General features: G+C 40.5%; 1 protein-coding gene and 1 long non-coding RNA gene across 4 annotated transcripts in view; one reads left to right on the top strand and one right to left on the bottom strand.

Annotated features, from left to right (window-relative positions):
• Positions 1-19,217, bottom strand: part of LOC145510122 (uncharacterized) — an 838,825-nt gene that overhangs the window by 768,989 nt on the left and 50,619 nt on the right. The gene's annotated exons all lie outside the window — the stretch shown is intronic.
• The window catches only part of LOC145510125 (uncharacterized), a 46,366-nt gene that overhangs the window by 19,620 nt on the left and 7,529 nt on the right, over positions 1-19,217 (top strand). The window contains exon 3 of the long non-coding RNA XR_014056736.1: positions 13,809-13,953. This is a non-coding gene — a long non-coding RNA (uncharacterized LOC145510125). The remainder of the gene's footprint in view (positions 1-13,808; positions 13,954-19,217) is intronic.

Here is a 19,217-nt window from a genome sequence, read left to right as displayed (position 1 = left end):
ATAATGCAACCAATAACAATAATAGATCATATTTAAAATGTATTATTTTAAAAAGCACTTTATCCATTCTCATTCATTCCTTACAACATATGGGGCAGGCAGGTGGAATGTATGTCCCCTTTTAGACTGGGGACCTGAGGTTCTGAGTGTTTGCCCAAGTCTCATAGCCAGAGAGTGAGTAGCATAGTTTCTCCACATGAAGCTCTCTGGTCCATATGGGAATTCAACCTTGGCCTCATTATCAGCGAGCTCTTGCCAGCTACTTACCTGACGCAACTATAAATATCATTAATTCACTTTTCAAAGACCTTTCCTCTTCTAACAGATTAAGTTCTTGTTAGCCTCCTATTCACCCCCTCCTCTCTGTCTGCGTCTGCATCTCCTCTGTCTCTAATCATATGTGTCCCTGGAAGGTGTAAATGCCTTTGCCTCGGGCAAGGATGCCTTTTCTACAGCACCATGTGGAGCCGCCAGCCAGCTTGTAATGCCGGAGCAGCACTTTTCTCTGCAGGCTGAGTCCAGATAACAACTTGCAAAGTCATTCAGGAGGCATGGAAGGGTTTTGAGCACAAAAGTGATGTGATGAGACAGGATGGTGTGTGAGGCAGGTAAACAGTTGAAGTGAAAAGAGAGAGAATCAGAAGTAAAAAGAGGAAGAAGAGAATCATCATCATGATCAATATCAGTTTTCCTTGTCTTTCAGCTCTTAGCTTATTTCACTTCCTCCGAGTCCAATCTATCTGTCCAACTTATCTAAAGTAGCCATCCCCTCACTCTCTATAAGATCATCATCCTTTAATTAATGCACAGCACCTGTCACTCTCAGATGTTTTTGTTACTACCTGTCCCCACTCCAAGTTGACTATAAGGTCCATGAAAGTACAAACTGTTTTCTTCATTGATCTATCCGCAGACCATACCAACTACACTTGGTCCATAACAAACACATTAAATATTAGTTTAGTGAATGAATGAGGAGCTGAGCTAAGTATTTAACACCGTTCACAGGTTATATCACTGAATCCTCACATTAATCCAAGGAATTAAGTCTTATTATCTGCACTTTACAGGTTCCCATAATCTAAGATGTGAGGTGACAAGAATTTATAATCTTCATACTATAAAGTCTACAGTTGTCTAATCCCCGAATCTTAACTCCTTTCTTCAGTGAAACATTCCCTCATTCATTTCATGCCTGCTTCAACATTGGAAACTGTTGACCCTAGGTTTCTCCTAGAAAATCTCTTTTAGATTCTACTCATTCAGTCATTCAACAGAAGTTTGTTAAGCACCACTTACGTGCCAGTCATTATTCTAAGGTGGGTCTTTGCTGATGACTCAGTGGTAAAAAGTTCGCCTGCCAATGCAAGAGATGTGGGTTTGATCCCTGGGCCAAGAAGATCCCCTGGAGAAGGAAATGGCAACCCACTCCAGTATTCTTGCCTGGGAAATCCCATGGACAGAGGAGCCTGGTGGGCTACAGTCCACGTGATCGCAGAGAGTCGGACATGACTCAGCGACCAAACAACAGCACTGTTCTGAGGGCGGCGAATGCAAAGTTTTGATGGTCAAGCAGGAATCATGAAGGGTCCCAATGTGCCAATGCAGTTTTTCTTCTCATCAATTTTTCTCAACCTCCCCCATTTTTCCTCTAACTCTCAAATGTGAGTTCCCCCAAGGTCCAGCTGCAAGCCTCTCTCTGTGTACATTTCTACCTGCAATGGTGATTTCAATCTACCAAAGCTTCTTAAACAGTCACCTCTGTGCAAATGCCTCCTACATCTACTATCTCTAACATGGACCTTTATCCTAAACTCCAAATCTGCATTTCTTTCCTACTTGGACATCCCATTACCACTTGATCTCAATTCAATAACCCTAAAATGGAATCTATCCATGTACCTCATCCTTTCAAACTAGCTAGCATTCCTGGTGTCTATTCTCAAAGGGGAAAAGAAAGAAAGAAACTAAGAGGCAAACCAGTAGTAGAAGAATTGATCTCATAGGATGACAGTCAGATTGGGAGAGTCTAAAGTAGAGTGCCCTAGAAATCAGGGCTTTAAGTACAGTGGACACATATTCAGCTGTACCTAAGGAATACCAAAAGGTCTAAAGTCTTCATTGTAGAAAGTGGGATCAAGAGCTCCTACAGAAATGTTCAAATCCTTGCAATTAAGTCATTATACACTAAAGCCCCCCTTTTATTGATTCCACTTCAGTCCTCATGTAGGGATGGACTACAGTCAATAAGGAAAACCTTTAACCAAATATGGGCTTCCCTGGTGGCTCAGACGGTAAAACATCTGCCTGCAATGCAGGAGACCCAGGCTCAATCCCTGGGTTGGGAAGATCCCCTGGAGAAGGAAATGGTTACCCACTCCACTATTCTTGCCTGGAGAATTCCATGGACAGAGGAGCCTGGTGGGATATAGTCCATGGGGTGCAGAGAGTCAGACACGACTGAGCAACTAACAAATTTAACCAAATATACTTTCTTCTAGTACAAATTCAAAAGTTGCCCAAAGCATTTGAGCTGCAAAAACAACTGGAATACCCTTGACCTAATGAAACCAGGTAAAAGGAATGCAGAGATTGCCTAAGACTAGCCTAAGAAGTCAACTCAACTTCCCATTACTGGTGGAGGAATTCCCTATACTAAAGAAGAGAAAAGCTGAGTTTACTGAGGACAACTGCTAACCAAAAAAAAATACCTGTGTGCTGCACATTCTCTGAGAAAGAATGCCAGGATTGATGAATGATTTCTGCCGTAGTGGGGGAGAAAGACAGAAGGTAATAACAGGATTATTTCACATAGTTGCCACCTAGGTGGTCAGACAGTTTTTAGATGTATTCTACTAATCATACTCAACAAACATCAACATTTTCTTTTTGTAGAATGAAAAAAAAGTGATTTAATTTTGACCAAATATATTTTATTTGAATTAAGCTAAGGAATAGCTGCAACAATACTATATTGCTAAGGCCAAAGCCATAGGTTTAATACCTGTGGGCAAGTTAACTTTGCTCTAGTGAACAATTCCTAATTTCATCCCTAATCAAAGTCACATATTTACTTATAACTGTAATCTAGTCAGTTATGTAAAAACTAGGTCAAAATAAAATGCACTGTTGGTATTTAGATGTAAATTCTCCCCAAATTAACCTATAGATTCAACGTAATCCCAATCATAATCCAAGCCAGTTTCTTTATAGAAATTGACAAACTGATTTTTAAATCTAAACAAATGCAAAAGATAAGCAAAATAATTTTGAAAGAAGAAAAGAACAAAAGGAACACACACTTCCTAATTTCAGGAGCTATTATATAAAGTTATCTTAAAAATAAAACGCAATATTAGTAAAAAGACATAATTACAGATCCGTTGAATAAAACAGACTCCAAAGAGAGATCCACACATACAGACTCAATTTATTGATAACAAAAAGCAAGGAAATTCAAACGGAAAAGGATAATCTTTTCAACAAATGATACAACAAAATAAATTTCATCCTTCCTTTAAACAATATACAAATAATAACTCAAAAGAAATCAGAGTTAAATGTAAGAATCAAAACTATAAAACTTCCATAAGAAAACATAGGAGACTCTGGAGTAGATAAACATTTCTTAATTCAAACCCACGAATACAATAGATTGAACTTAATCAAAATTAAAAATTTTTGCTCTACAAAAAACATTATGAAGAAAATGAAAAGGTAAGTCCCAGACTGGGAGAAAGTATCAGCAGAATAGTGACCTGATGAAAGATTGTAACTAAAAAATATTTTGTTTGTTGTTGTTTAGTCACTAAATGTGTCCGACTCTTTTGCAACCCCATGGATTGTAGCCCACCAGGCCTCTACGTCCATGGGATTTCCCAGCAAGAATACTGGAGTGGGTTGCCATTTCCTTCTCCAGAGGGTCTTCCTGACCCAAGGATAGAACCCACGTCTCCTGCATTGGCAGGCAGATTCCTTACCACTGAGCTACCAGGGAAGCCCAACTAAAAACATAAAAAAACACTTAAAACTGAATAATAATGGCTTTAAAATAACATATGCAAATATTTGAACAGTCATTTCACACACAGAAAAAGATATATACAGCTAGCAAATAAGCACATCAAAAGGTGCTCACCATTATTAGCGATTAGGGAAATGAAATTTAGACCACAATGGGATATCATTACGCAATTCTTAAAATGGTTAAAATTAAAAAGACTGACCAGACCAAGTTGATGAAGATGTAACTCAAACTTACACACATTGCTGGTAGAAATGCATAATGGTAGGACAACTTTGAAAACAACTTGATAGTTTCTTAAAAAGTCAAATATATACCTACTATAAACTTCAGACATTTCTCTCTCCTAGGGATATAACCAAGAGAAAACAAAGTATACGTCCATAGAAAGATATATGTAAATGTTCATAGCAGCTTTACTCATAATCGGCAATTGGAAACAACTCAAATGTCTACCAATTGGTGAGTGGATAAACAAACTAGAAATTAATACAGTGGAATACTACTCAACAACAGGAATGAACAAACTGTAGATACACACCACATGGATGGACCTCAAAATAATTAAACCGAGTGAAAGAAGTCAGACAAAAAAGACTAATACTGTATGATCCCACTTACATAAAATTCTAGAAAATGTAAAATAATCTATAGTAAAAGAAAGCAAATCAGTGGCTGATGGGGAATATATCAATAATAGGAGACATGAAACTCTTGAGAAGTGTAAATATGTTCATTACATTGATGCTAGTGATGGTTTCACAGGTGTAGACATATGTTAAAGTAATCAAGTTGAACACGTCACATGAGTGCAATTTATTTTATGGCAATTATACTAAACAAGCTGCTTTTTAAAACATGAGAAAAGACTAAAAATTTAAATAAAATGTTTAAGAAATTATATTTGATTACAGAATCACAGATACTATACATTTTCCTTTGCCCTATTTATATTTTCTAAAATTCTGATATTATTATTTTTGAAGGTTTTTTCCCCCTCAAATGTATCTTTATATTTGCTCTTGATAACAAAGTTAAACAATAAAGGAGTTTAAAAGGTAAAATCTACTCATCACCCTTACTACCACTATCAAATCCCAATCCCAAATTAACCACTGTTAACAACTTGGTATGAGGCTTTCCATACTTATATGCAGAATACATTATGCGAAATGCCAGGCTGCATGAAGAACAAGCTGGAATCAAGATTGCCCAGGAGAAATATCAATAACCTCAGATATGCAAATGACACCACCCTTATGGCAGAAAGTGAAGAAGAACTAAAGAGCCTCTTGATGAAAGTGAAAGAGGAGAGTGAAAAAGTTGGCTTAAAACTCAACATTCAGAAAACTAAGATCATGGCATCTGGTCCCATAACTTCATGGCAAATAGATGGGGAAACAATGGAAACAGTGACAGACTTTATATTTTGTGGCTCCAAACTCACTGCAGATGGTGACTGCAGCCATGAAATTAAAAGACACTTACTCATTGGAAGAAAAGTTATGACCAACCTAGACAGCATATTAAAAAGCAGAGACATTACTTTGCCAACAAAGGTCCATCTAGTCAAAGCTATGGTTTTCCCAGTAGTCACGTATGGTTGTGGGAGTTGGACTATAAAGAAAGCTGAGCACCGAAGAATTGATGCTTTTGAACTGTGGTGTTGAAAAAGACTCTTGAGAGTCCCTGGGACTGCAAGGAAATCAAACCGGTCAATCCTAAAGGAAATGAGTCCTAAATATTTATTGGAAGGACTGATGTTGAAGCTGAAACTCCAATACTTTGGCCACCTAATGCGAAGAACTGACTCATTGGGAAAGACCCTGATGTTGGGAAAGATTGAGGGCAGGAGGAGAAGGGGACAACAGAGGATGAGTTGGTTGGATGGTATCACTGACTCAATGTACATGAGTTTGAGCAAGCTCCAGGAGTTGGTGATGGACAAGGAAGCGTGGCATGCTGTAGTCCATGGGATCGCAAAGAGTCGGACACAACTGAGCAACTGAACTGAACTAATGAGGCTTTCTAGGCTTTTATAATGAATAAATTAACATGAATTGTGTATGTGTGTGTGTACATATACATATATAGATTTTTTTCCCCACTTCTGTAGGAAGTCAGATCATGTGGTTTTAGAGATTACTGAAATAACACTAATTATTGGAAAGGCATGATACATGATTCTACCCGTTAGAAAAGAGACTTGTGACTCAGGTTCATCTCATAGTGGGTCCAGTGGTTCCCTCATTCTGCTGCTGCTAAGTCGCTTCAGTCGTGTCCGACTCTGTGCGACCCCATAGACGGCAGCCCACCAGGCTCCGCCATCCCTGGGATTCTCCAGGCAAGAATACTGGAGTGGGTTTCCATTTCCTTCTCCAGTGCATAAACAGGAAAAGTGAAAGTGAAGTCGCTCAGTCATGTCTGACTCTTAGCGACCCCACGGACTACAGCCTACAAGGCTCCTCCGTCCATGGGATTTTCCAGGCAAGAGTACTGGAGTGGGGTGCCATCCCTCATTCTACCCCATGTTAAATACAAAATTTCTGCCTTGTGCATCCAAACTTATAAATTTGATCAGATCTGGTATAATATTCCTTTAACCCTCACCCATCCAGATTCATTCCCTAACATATTCCCTAGATTTCTATATATACAAAATCTTCCAAAATCATTGGCACTTATAACCCTCCCCATGAGTTACACTTTGTACCTTACCTCCTGACTCCTGGCAAAACCAAGTTTGGGTTAAGTCTATAAGCAATGAGAGTGGTAGGAGGTAGGTAGTGAGGAGGAGTGGCATTCTATTGTAAAGCTACCACTTCAAGAGAGGCTCTTTATAGGTACTTCAGTCAAGGGAAATCAGACTTCTCCAATATGAAAGGTCACTGCTACTAACCAGAAAGGTCCAGCAAAATGTGGAGTTTCAACAAATAACAAACATCGGCAAGGGTGCAGACAAAAGGAAAACTGGTGCAACCACTCTGGAAAACAAAATGGAAGTTTCTCAAAAAACTGGAAATAGAACTACCATATGACCCATCAATTCCACTCCTGGGTATATATCCTAAAAACAAAAACACTAATTCAAAAAGATACATGCATCCACCCCAATGTTCGTAGCAGCATTATTTATAATTGCCAAGATAGAGAAGCAACCTAACTGTCCATCAATAGATGAATGGTTAAAAATGGTATATATGTGTGTACACACACACACATCAGAATATTACTCAGCCATTAAAAAAGAATGAAATAATGCCATCTGCAGCAACATGGATGAAACTAGAGATTATCATACTAAGTGAAACAAGTCAGAAGGAGAAAGACAACTACCATATGATATTACTTATAAGTGGAATCTAAAATATGACACAAATAAACTTATTGAAGAAAGGCGGGGGCCAGAGCTCAGCCTGCCACACAGGTAGAATAACTCTGGGGTGGCCATAGGTGGCAGTGAGGCCGGGGAGCCCTCCACCAGAGGGCATCCTCCTACCTCAGCTCCCACCTTCCCTGGATCCCCTTTCCAGAGACTCTAGTGGAACGTTTGCTCCAGACCCCCAGGCAGCACTTTGACCAACACCCTGCAGCAGGTGAAGAGTTATACGTTCAAGGAGGACCGGCAGAGGGATGACCAGGGTGCCAGGCATGTGTCGTCTGGCTACATAGAGAGGCGGAATGGCATGTCCCTACTTGTCAGGGCCAAGAGCAACATTAACCTTTAGGGAGAAGCTGGCAAATAAATACCTTTAGAACCTTTCAAATATCCCCCCACTGGTATGTAAGCGTCACGGATTTTTAAACAGACCTCAAGGTTCAAAGACCAAGTTGTTTTAAGATAAGCTTTTCACATTTTTAAAGACTCACTCTTAGGGACTGTCACTTCCCCAGTGGCTTACCATGAATTTCCCTTAAAGAAAAAGTTCACATCAGTTGTTTCAAACTGGAGAACAATAATACCAAAGAAGTTCTCACACTACGGCAAATGTTCTATGCCCCACATCAGACTTCCCAACCTGAGGATTTGGCAAAAGGATTGGGAATCCTCAGGAAATCTGACTTTGAAGGACAGGAGGATTTGATTACAGAACTTCCACAGGACTGAGGGAAACGGAGACTCTTGGAGGGCACACAAAAAAATCTTGTGTGCACCAGAACCTAGGGGAAACTGGTAGTGACCACACAAGAGACTGAGCTGAACGTGCCTTTGAGTGTCTGAGGGTCTCCTGCAGAGGTGTGGGTCAGCAGTGGCCTGTCATGGGGACAGGGGCACTGGCAGCAGTGGTACTGGGAGGTGCATATTTGCATAAGTCCTTTTTGGAGGTCACCAGTAGCCCTACCGTAGAGCCTGTAGACGCCAGGACTGAGTCGCCTCAGGCTAAACAACTAACAGGGAGGGAGCACAGATCCACCCATCACCAGACAATTGGGTTAAAGATTTACTGAGCATGGTCCTGCCCACCAGAGCAAGACCAAGTTTTGCCCATAGCCAGTCCTCCCTATCAGGAAGCAAGAACTATAATCCCACAGCCTCCAGAACAAAAACCACAATTACAGAAAGCTAACCAAAATGATCACATGGATTACAGCCTTGTGAAACTCAAGGAAGCTATGAGACATGCCGTGCAGGGCCACCCAAGACGGACAGGTCATAGTGGAGAGTTCTGGCAAAACGTGTTCCGCTGGAGAAGGGAATGACAAACCACTTCAGTATTCTTGCCTTGATAAGCCCATGAACAATATGAAAAGGCAAAAAGATATGACACCAGAAGATGAGTCCCCCAGGTCAGTAGGTATCCAATATGCTACTGGAGCAGAGTGGAGAAATAGCTCCGGAAGGAATGAAGAGGCTGAGCCAAAGTGGAAATGTCACTGAGTTGTGGATGTGTCTGGTGGTGAAAGTAAACTCCAGTGCCGTAAAGAACAATGTTGCATAGGAACCTGCAATCTTAGGTCCATGAATCAAGATAAATCAGATGTAGTCAAGCAGGAAGAATTAACTGGGAATGGGAAGAATGGGAAGAATGAACACATACATTTTAGGAATCAGTGAACTAAAATGGACAGGAATGGACAAATTTAATTCGGATGACCATTATATTTAATACTGTGGGCAAGAATCCTTTAGAAGAAATGGAGTAGCCCTCATAGTCAGCAAAAGAGTCTGAAATGCAGTACTTGGGTGCAATCTCAAAAATGACAGAATGATCCCGGTTCATTTCCAAGGAAAACCATTCAATATCACAGTAATCCAAGTCTGTGACGCAGTCACTAATGCTGAAGAAGCTGAAGTTGAATGGTTCAATGAAGACCTACAAGACCCTCACGAACTAACAGCAAAAAAAAAAAAAAAAAGATGTCTTTTTCATCATACGGGATTTATGCAAAAGTAGGAAAGTAGGAAGTGAAGAGATACCTAGAGTAAAAGGAAACTTTAGCCTTGGAGTAGAAAATGAAGCAAGACAATGTACTTTGGAGCACAAAAATGAAGTGTTTTGCCAAGAGAAGTTAGTGGTCACAGCAAACACTCTCTTCCAACAACACAAGAGATGACTCAACACATGGACATCACCAGATTAGTTCAGTTCAGTTCAGCCGCTTAGTTGTGTCCGATTCTTTGCAACCCCATGGACTGCAGCATGCCATGCTTCCCTGTCCACCACCAACTGCCGGATCCTGCCCAAATTCATGTCCATCGAATCAGTGATGCCCTCCAACCATCTCATCCTCTGTCATCCCCTTCACCTCCTGCCCTCAATCTTGCCCAGCATCAGGGTCTTTTCTAATGACTCAGTTCTTTGCATCAGGTGGCCAAAGTGTTGGAGTTTCAGCTTCAGCATCTGTCCTTCCAGTGAATATTTAGGACTGATTTCCTTTAGGATGGACTGGTTTGATCTCCTTACAGGCCGAGGGACTCTCAAGAGTCTTCTTCAACATCACAGTTCAAAAACATTAATTCTTCAGCGCTCAGCTTTCTTTATAGTCCAACTCTCACATCCATACATGACTACTGGAAAAACCATAGCTTTGACTACATGGACCTTTGTCAGCAAAGTAACGTCTCTGCTTTTTAATACGCTGTCTAGGTTGGTCATAACTTGTCTTACAAGGAGTAAGCATCTTTTAATTTCATGGCTGAAGTCACCATCTGCAGTGATTTTGGAGTCCAAAAAACATCAAGTCTGTCACTGTTTTCATTGTTTCCCCATCTATTTGCCATGAAGGGATGGGACCAGATACCATGATCTTAGTTTTCTGAATGTTGAGTTTAAGCCAACTTTTTTACTCTCCTCTTTCACTTTCATCAAGAGGCTCTTTAGTTCTTCTTTGCTTTCTGCCATAAGGTGATGTCATCTGCATATCTGAGGTTACTGATATTTCTCCCAGCAATCTTCATTCCAGCTTGTACTTCATGCAGCCTGTCATTTCTCATGATGTACTCTGCATATAAGTAAAATAAGCAGGGTGACAATATACAGCATTAACATACTCTTTTTCTGATTTGGAACCAGTCTGTTGTTCCATGTCCGGTTGTAACTGTTGCATCTTGACCTGCAAACATATTTCTCAGGAGCCAGGTCAGGTGGTCTGGTATTCCCATCTCATTAAGAATTTTCCACAGTTTGCTGTGATCCACACGGTAAAAGGCTTTGGCATAGTCAATAAAGCAGAAGTAGATGTTTGTCTAGAACTCTCTTGCTTTTTGTATAATCCAACGCATTTTGGCAACTTGATCTCTGGTTCCTCTGACTTTTCTAAGTCCAGCTAGATCATCTGGAAGTTCACAGTACACGTACTGTTGAAATCTGACTTGAAGAATTTTGAGCATTACTTTGCTAGCATGTGAGATGAGTACAGTTTTGCAGTAGTTTGAACATTCTTTGGCATTGCCTCTTTTTGGGATTGGAATGAAAACTGACCTTTTCCAGGCCTGTGGCCACTGCTGAGTTTTCCAAATTTGCTGGCATATTGAGTGCAGCACCTTAACAGCATCATCTTTTAGGATTTGAAATAGCTCAACTGGAATTCCATCACCTCCACTAGCTTTGTTCGTAGTGATGCTTCCTAAGGCCCACTTCACATTCCAGGATGTCTGGCTCCAGTCCAGTGATCACACCATCGTGGTTATCTGGGTCATGAAGATCTTTTTTGTATAGTTCTTCTGTGTATTCTTGCCAGATGGTCAGTACCAAAATCACACTGATTATATTCTTTGCAGCCAACGATGGAGAAGCTCTATACAGTCAGAAAAAAACAAGACTGGGAGCTGACTGAGGCTCAGATCATCAGTTCCTTATTGCAAAATTCAGGCTTAAATTGAAGAAAGTAAGGAAAACCACTAGGCCACTCGGGTATGACCTAAATCAAATCCCTTATGATTTACAGTGGGGGTGAAAAAGAGATTGAAGGGATTACATCTGGTAGACAGATTGCCTGAAAAACTATGGACAATGGTTTGTAACATTGTACAGGAGGTGGTGACCAAAATCATTCCCAAGAAAAAGAAATGCAAAAACACAAGGTGGTTGTCTGAGGAGGCTGTACAAATAGCTGAGAAAAGAGGACAAATGAAAAGCAAAAGAGAAAGGGAAAGTTACACCCAACTGAATGCAGAGTTCCAGAGTAGAGCAAGGAGAGATAAGAAAGCCTTCTTTAGTGATCAATGCAAAGAAATAGAGGAAAATAATAGAATGGGAAAGACTAGACACCTCTTCAAGAAAATTATTAGAGATACAACATTACATGCAAAGATGGGCACAATAAAGGACAGAAACGGCAAGGACCTACAGAAGCAGAAGAGATTAAGAAGACGTGGCAACAGTACACAGAAGAACTATACAAAAAAGGTCTTAATGACCTGGATAACCACAATGGTGTGGTCACTTACCTAGAGCCAGACATCCTGGAATGTGAAGTGGGCCTTAGGAAGCATCACTACGAACAAAGCTAGTGGAGGTGATGGAATTCCAGTTGAGCTATTTCAAATCCTAAAAGATGATGCTGTTAAGGTGCTGCACTCAATATGCCAGCAAATTTGGAAAACTCAGCAGTGGCCACAGGCCTGGAAAAGATCAGTTTTCATTCCAATCCCAAAGAGAGGCAACCCCAAAGAATGTTCAAACTATTGCACAATTGCACTCATTTCACGTGGCAGCAAGGTAATGCTCAAAATCCTTCAAGCTAAGTTTCAACAATATATGAACTGAGAACTACCAGATGTACAAGCTAGGTTTAGGAAAGGCAGAGGAACCAGAGATGTAACTGCCAACATCTGTTGGATTGTAGAAAAAGCAAGGGAATTCCAAAAAAAAGAAAACACAGCTTCACTGACTATGCAAAAGCCTTTCACTGTGTGAATCACAACAAACTGTGGAAAATTCTTAATGAGATGGGAATACCAGATCACCTGACCCTTCTCCTGAGAAATCTGTATGCAGGTCAAGAAGCAATAGTTAGAACCAGACGTGGAACAATGGACTGGTTCAAAATTGAGAAAGGAGTATGTCAAGACTGTATATTGTCACCCTGCTTATTTAATTTCTATGAAGAGTACATTATGCGAAATGCAGGACTGAATGAATTACAAACTGAAATTAAGATTGCCAGGAGAAATATCAATAACCTCAGATATGCATATGATGCCACTCTAATGGCAGAAAGTGAAGAGGAACTAAAGAGTCTCTTGATGAAGGTGAAAGAGGAGAGTGAAAAAATTTGCTCAAAACTCAACATCAAAAAACCAAGATCATGGCATCATGTCCCATCACTCCACTGCAAATAGATGGGGAATAGTGGAAACAGTGCAGATTTTATTTTCTTGGGCTCCAAAATCAATATGGATGGTAACTGCAGCCATGAAATTAAAAGACGTGTGCTCCTTGGAAGAAAAGCTATGACCAAACTAGACAGCATATTAAAAAGCAGAGACATTACTTTACCAACAAATGTCCATCTAGTCAAAGCTATGCTTTTTCCAGTAGTCATGTATGAATGTGAGAGTCGGACTATAAAGAAAGCTGAGCGCTAAAGAACTGATGCTTTTGAACTGTGGTGTTGAAGAAGACTCTTGAGAGTCCCTTGGCCTGCAAGGAGATCAAACCAGTCAATCCTAAAGGAAATCAATCCTGAATATTCATTGGAAGGACTGATGTTGAAGCTGAAACTCCAATACTTTGGCCACCTGATGCAAAGAACCGACTCATTAGAAAAGACCCTGATGCTGGGAAAGATTGAAGGCAGGAGGAGATGTGCACAGCACAGGATGAGATGGTTGGATAGCATCACTGACTTGATGGACATGAGCTTGAGCAAACTCTGGGAGTTGATGATAGACAGGGGAGCCTGGGCTGTAGTCCATGGGGTCACAAAGAGTTGGACACAACTGAGCAACTAAACTAATTATACCAATATTTTTAAAAAATAGTACTGAACTTTACTAGAATCTGCCCAAATATCACTGTCTTAATTTTCAGGATCCAGACTCTGAGGGAGAAGGTGAGGGTGGGACGTTCTGGGAGAATAGCATTGAAACATGTATATTATCATATGTGAAACAGAACACCATTCCATGTTCGATGCATGAGACAAATGCTCAGGGCAATGGGATGACCCAGAGGGATGGGATGGGGAGGGAGGTGGGTGGGGGGTCCAGGAAGGGGAACACATGTAAATCCATGGCTGATTCATGTCAATGTATGGCAAAAACTATTACAATATTGTAAAGTAATTAGCCCCCAAGTAAAATAAATAAATTTATTTTAAAAAAAAAATTTTTTTTCAGGATCCCACTCCTGCCCACACAAAGCATAAATTTAACAGAGGAGACCTTGTAAGATTTGTGAACACCATTTGTGTTGTAATTCAGCCACTCACAGGATTAGACTTCTGGTTTGATTTTCAAAAACCTAATCTCATGGCTACAAAAGGTAAGCTTTTTTTTTTTTCAGAGAAGTTGTAGAAGCTTTATGTCTCCTTATTTGGCCATTGAGCTAAGAATTAAAATCCCTGAGCCTATTATTTTCTTTATCCAAATTCTCTGGTACCCTTTCAGTAGTTAATCAACTCCGCTGTCCTTATATTTTTATTACCACTACAGTGTTCTCTGGTAGCAGCTACTTGTTATCTTTCATAGTAGGCACTTTTCATAACAGATCAGTTAAGTAACTGATTAGCCACTATATACCATATATATCAGTGTCCCATTTACCACTGGCAACAGGCTCATTTATGTCATAAAATCAAATCAGATCAAAGAGCTGTTTCCAGATTCTAATCCTTAAGGTTCAATTTCCTGGAACCATTCCAGTACCAACAGCTGTATCAGAGAGGGTTCAGTCAGGGAAGCGCACTCACCCTGAGTATATAAAACAAATACTTTAATATAGAAATTGGATCTTACACAATTGTGAAAGAAATTGGGAAATAAAGGTGAAGTAGGGAAAACCAGATGATCAGAAGAGCCGCTAACCCGTCACCCTGGGAAGTCAAGAACAATCAGCCTCTGAAGCATAACCGCAAATACAGAGCTTGTGGAAAGGTCTGTTGAAAGCTGTTGTTTTTGTGCTACTACTGCCTCTATGGGTCCACAGCTAAGCATCTGGTGCTGAGTCTGGGGCCCACAGTTATGAGCACCTGAGAGCACCAAGGGGCCTCCCTGGTGGATCAGTCAGTAAAGAATCTGCCTGCAAGGTAGGAGACGTGGGTTTCATCCCTGGGTCGGGAAGATACCCCCGAGGAGAGCACGGAAATCCACTCTGGTATTCTTGCCTGGAGAATCCCGAGGACTGAGGAGCCTGGCGGGCTACAGTCCATGGGGTCACAAAGAGTCGGACACAACGGAAGCGACTGAGCACGCACACATTAGAGCACCAACGACAAACTGGAACCCTCCCAGCATCTGTCACTACAGCTGATCACAACAGTCCCCTGAGGGTAATGGCCACTTCTTCATTTCCGTCTTCCCAATTTCACAAAAGCTCCTCTTTTGGCCAACTCTTAACACAGAACCGTACAGGAAGGGAGCTCTGGGAAATGATTTCCAGTTAAACCAAGTTGACCCAGCATAATTTAGCACGTATAGTATATAGCTGTGTCATGCTTTCTTTGTTCCTTTATTGATTATATATATTTAAGCTGATCCTATAAGCTGTTTAAAATTGCTGCAACAAATATCCTTGAATATGTACATATATATATATATTTATATTTATATTTTAACCAGTATTTTTAAGATAAATTCTTAGAATTAAAATTGCTAGGTCAAGGATATATGCATTTCAAGTGTTTATAGATGAGTCCAAATTGTCCTCCAAAATGGTTATGTCAGCTTACACTCTTTTCTGCCTTGCTTCCTTGTCCACACTATTATCTGCCAATGCTTCATTTCTTTGATTATTAAATGATTGAGTCTTTTATATATTTTGTATGTCAAGGTGTTTCTTCTTTGACTTCTGTTTATATTCTTTTCTCATTTTATACACAGTTGCCTCTTTTTTGTTGATTTTAAGAGTTCTTTATCTTTAAGTGTACTTTAGGTAAATATTTGCAGATATTTCCACTAAGCCTGTAGTTTACATTTTAATATGATTTATACTGTTTGACTTTTAATTTGTTTTGGTTACAATCCTATCATTTAATAATAAAAATTTCAATCTGGGCTAGAGGGCTTAGTGATACTGGAACTCTGTCAATGTAAAAATTCCCTACTTCAAGAGAAACCACAGATGTATAGATCCTATTGATGGCAGGTTGGAAGCAAAGCTGTGCCAAATGAAGCAAAGAATTGTTAACTATTCCTCTGCTCTAAACAACCCAACTATAATTTTGAGAAAGTCCACAGAATCCTAATTCTGAATACAGAAAATCTCTTTGAATATTTAACCAATAATCTTATTAAGTCTCAGAACTCTGACTAGAATTTCTTAAAGCCTGTTCAACCAAGGAATACTAAAAATGAGGCACCCATGCTAACATCACCACCACAACCCCCTTTTTTCACTCATGGTGTATGTGTTAGTCATTCAGTCATGTCCAACTCTGTGACCCCACGGATCGTAGTCAACCAGGCTTCTTTGTCTGTGGAATTCTCCAGGCAAGAATACTAGAGTGAGTAGCCATTCCCTTCTCCAGGGGATTGACCTGACCCAGGGAGCGAACCTGGGCTGTCCCCTTTGCTGGCAGATTCTTTACCACCTGAGCCACTAGAGTAGACAGTGCTAATTGATTATTCTTTCTTTCAGAGCCCAGATGTGATCTAAAAAGCTTTCTCTATGAAGCATTCAAGGGAGCTGCTACCAGTCAGTCATATAAAATCTGTTTTGCCACCCTGTCTGTAATCCAACCTTCCATTTTCAGAGGAAGAAATGAAAGCCTAAGGCAGGGATGTGACTTAACACAGGAACTTGCAGCAAGTTAGCTGCAAAACCAGAGTTCAAAACTAGCTTTCTACCTCCCAATCTAACACGTCTTCTATGGGACCACTGTATCTTCTCTCTTTTGACACCACTTGAGAAAGCACTTCACAGAGGATTTGGTGAAGACCCTTTCAAAGAGTGACTACTACATAAATGGCTTAATCACAGCATATGTATTAATAGTATAATGATAGCTTTAGAACTGGGTTAACAAGGGACTAAGTTGGCAATGAATCATCTATAAGAGGCCCTGAAATACAACGACAAATATAAGAAAGTGGAGATCTTGTCTCAGCGAAAGCTCCACATGGAATTGGATGAAACAACGAATAAGTTGCTTACTGAAGGGGTGGAGAGCAAGGGTCCTGCGAAGGAGCAGGCTCAGCACCAAGAGATGGTCTCTACTCTGGTGGTCTGATTAACTTTTGTTTTGAAAAGTGGAGCAATAATAAATTGTTGGGGACAACCAAGGGGAGAGTGAAGGCTAACAAAAGCTAGCCTTCTCTCCATCCTTCCCTCACATACATCCCACTTTGCCTCTAAACTGATCCTGAACAAGTATCTAAGGACTGTCAATTTAAAGGATCACCATACTATTGCTCTGCTCTGAGCACCAAATCATCGATCCTCAGGAGGCAGTTCCCTGTCTCCAGACAGCTCTGTTTACCCCTGCCGCAAACTCTACTACCATCCTTGCATCTTAACTACTCGACAACAGCTTTCCTGATTCCCACCCTGCCCAATGTTACCTGTTTCTCCTCTTGTTTATCATCTGTAACCTGATTAGACCCTGGGAATGTGCCACCTGCTATCAGTATCTCTCTATGAAGAGACAAGCTGCTTCTTCTCTACCAGGCACAAACTGAGCCTTTTCCTTATTTGCATGCCATGCGGCACCTGGTTGACACAGTCAGTGCTCAAAAAATAAATACATGTTGATGAAAACGGTGAAAAGGAAAAATCACAGTGACCTTCGGCTTGACTTTCAAAGGGTCTACGGAGATCTTAGAAGCACATAGAGTTCCTTTTCCTCAAAGGCCTATCTGATTGAGTCCTGTGCCATTCGTGGAAGGATTCTGCTTAGAGAAGCATGATTTTTGAATGGCCTAAACTGTTTTTGTATTTTGACTGACTCCCATTTTATTACAGTACTATATAAAGAATAGCAATTTGTTTCTATCTGCTCTCATGCCTAGGGCTAGCAACAATTATGATACCCATGATGCAATTTATTCTATCGTGTTTCATAAAGTCTGGTATTAGGGAGAGAGATGAGAAAGAAGGAAAAGTGAGACAGGAATAAGAGGAAAATGCGGTGAACACATGGCATTTTTGATTGTCATAACTTGGGGGTTATTAAAAGATAAACTGAAGCATGCTAACATTTTTAAGTTTATTTGCCCAAAAATCAATTCCTATCAGGCAGTGCCAAAAGGGAAGTGATCAGGAACCTCCTCCAACAGGATCAGGGGGCAAGACTTATAGAGATAAGTCACAGAAGCAATACAAGGGAACTATTTCATTGGCTATGACTTAAGCAGTTGCCTTATTTGGGAAAGCCTAGTTTAGCCGTTTGTGCTTGGTTAAACTTAGGTTTTGATTCCATAACCTTGGGGCATTTACAGGCTTAGTTGTGGTTGCTTTCATAGACTGCTAAGGTATTATAACCACTTCAGTTTAATGGCCTCTTTGTTTAATTAACTTCACAGGGTGCTAGTAGGTAGAGGCCTGGGATGCTGCTAAACATTCTACAAGGACCGGGACTGTGCCCCCATAGCAGAGAATGACCTGGTCCAAAATGTCCACACTGCCACTGTTGAGAAGCCATGATATAGAAGGATCATTTTCATCCCTAAAAAGTACCTAGTACAGCTAAAATAGCACCATAGGAAAACAGTGTGTGTATGTATATGTAAGCATACCTATTTTGCCCAGAAAATAGGTCTGCAAAGCTTCTCTCATCTAAATCTACAAGCTGTGATGATCTAGACTTTTATCACAGTAATTTCTCCAATTTTTCCCAGGGTGGATATGATGAAATTCAGATCAAATTTTGGGGGAAAATACTCAGAAATAGCAAGTGATTCTCCAGGATCTCACAGAGCCTTAAGGAAAATAGAACTAAAGCTCACAACTGCTAAACACATTATTAATTCCAATAAAGCCAGTCTGTCTGCTCCTCTTCTGTTCAGCTCTCACCATGCTCAGAATCAGGTGATTGCAATGGGTTTTCATTTCCAAGAGATCAAAAGTTTTCACAACTGATTAGTATCCAGAAAGCAACAGCCTCCTTTAACCTTGAGATGCAAATAGCCTGAGATTGTCAAGGGATCTGAAGGGCTGGAGGATTTGATGGAAGATCAAATTCCCAACATTTCCAGGGCAATTAGTTTCACACACAAAGTCACGGGAAGGTCCTGCCTACTCTCCTCAAGCAGGGAAGCTGTAACAAGGCTCCGAGCTTTACAAACTTGGACTAATTGGTCTGCACTCACCCAGCACAGTTCATTATTGTTATCCCCATTTCATAAAACACAGAAGGTGGGTAGAAATCTTTTTACTCCACCACCTCTGGGCGCGGGCTTCTTTAATATTTCCCTCTTTGGATCACTAGACACAAACTCCAGGTACCAAGGGTGGGGACTGCTCTGCTAATTATTCATACTAGAGGGAAGGAAAGGTCTAGAATTAAGTCAAATCTCTTTTCATGTGCCTCTTTAACACTCCACTTGAAAGTGAGTCCTGGACTCAAAAAGGTTTAAAACAGTGCAGCACTC

The sequence above is a fragment of the Giraffa tippelskirchi genome, chromosome 6, assembly GCF_054371585.1.
Source record: "Giraffa tippelskirchi isolate mGirTip1 chromosome 6, T2T-mGirTip1v1.2.pri, whole genome shotgun sequence".
NCBI lineage: Eukaryota > Metazoa > Chordata > Mammalia > Artiodactyla > Giraffidae > Giraffa > Giraffa tippelskirchi.
This window is presented reverse-complemented; position numbering and strand designations above follow the sequence as displayed.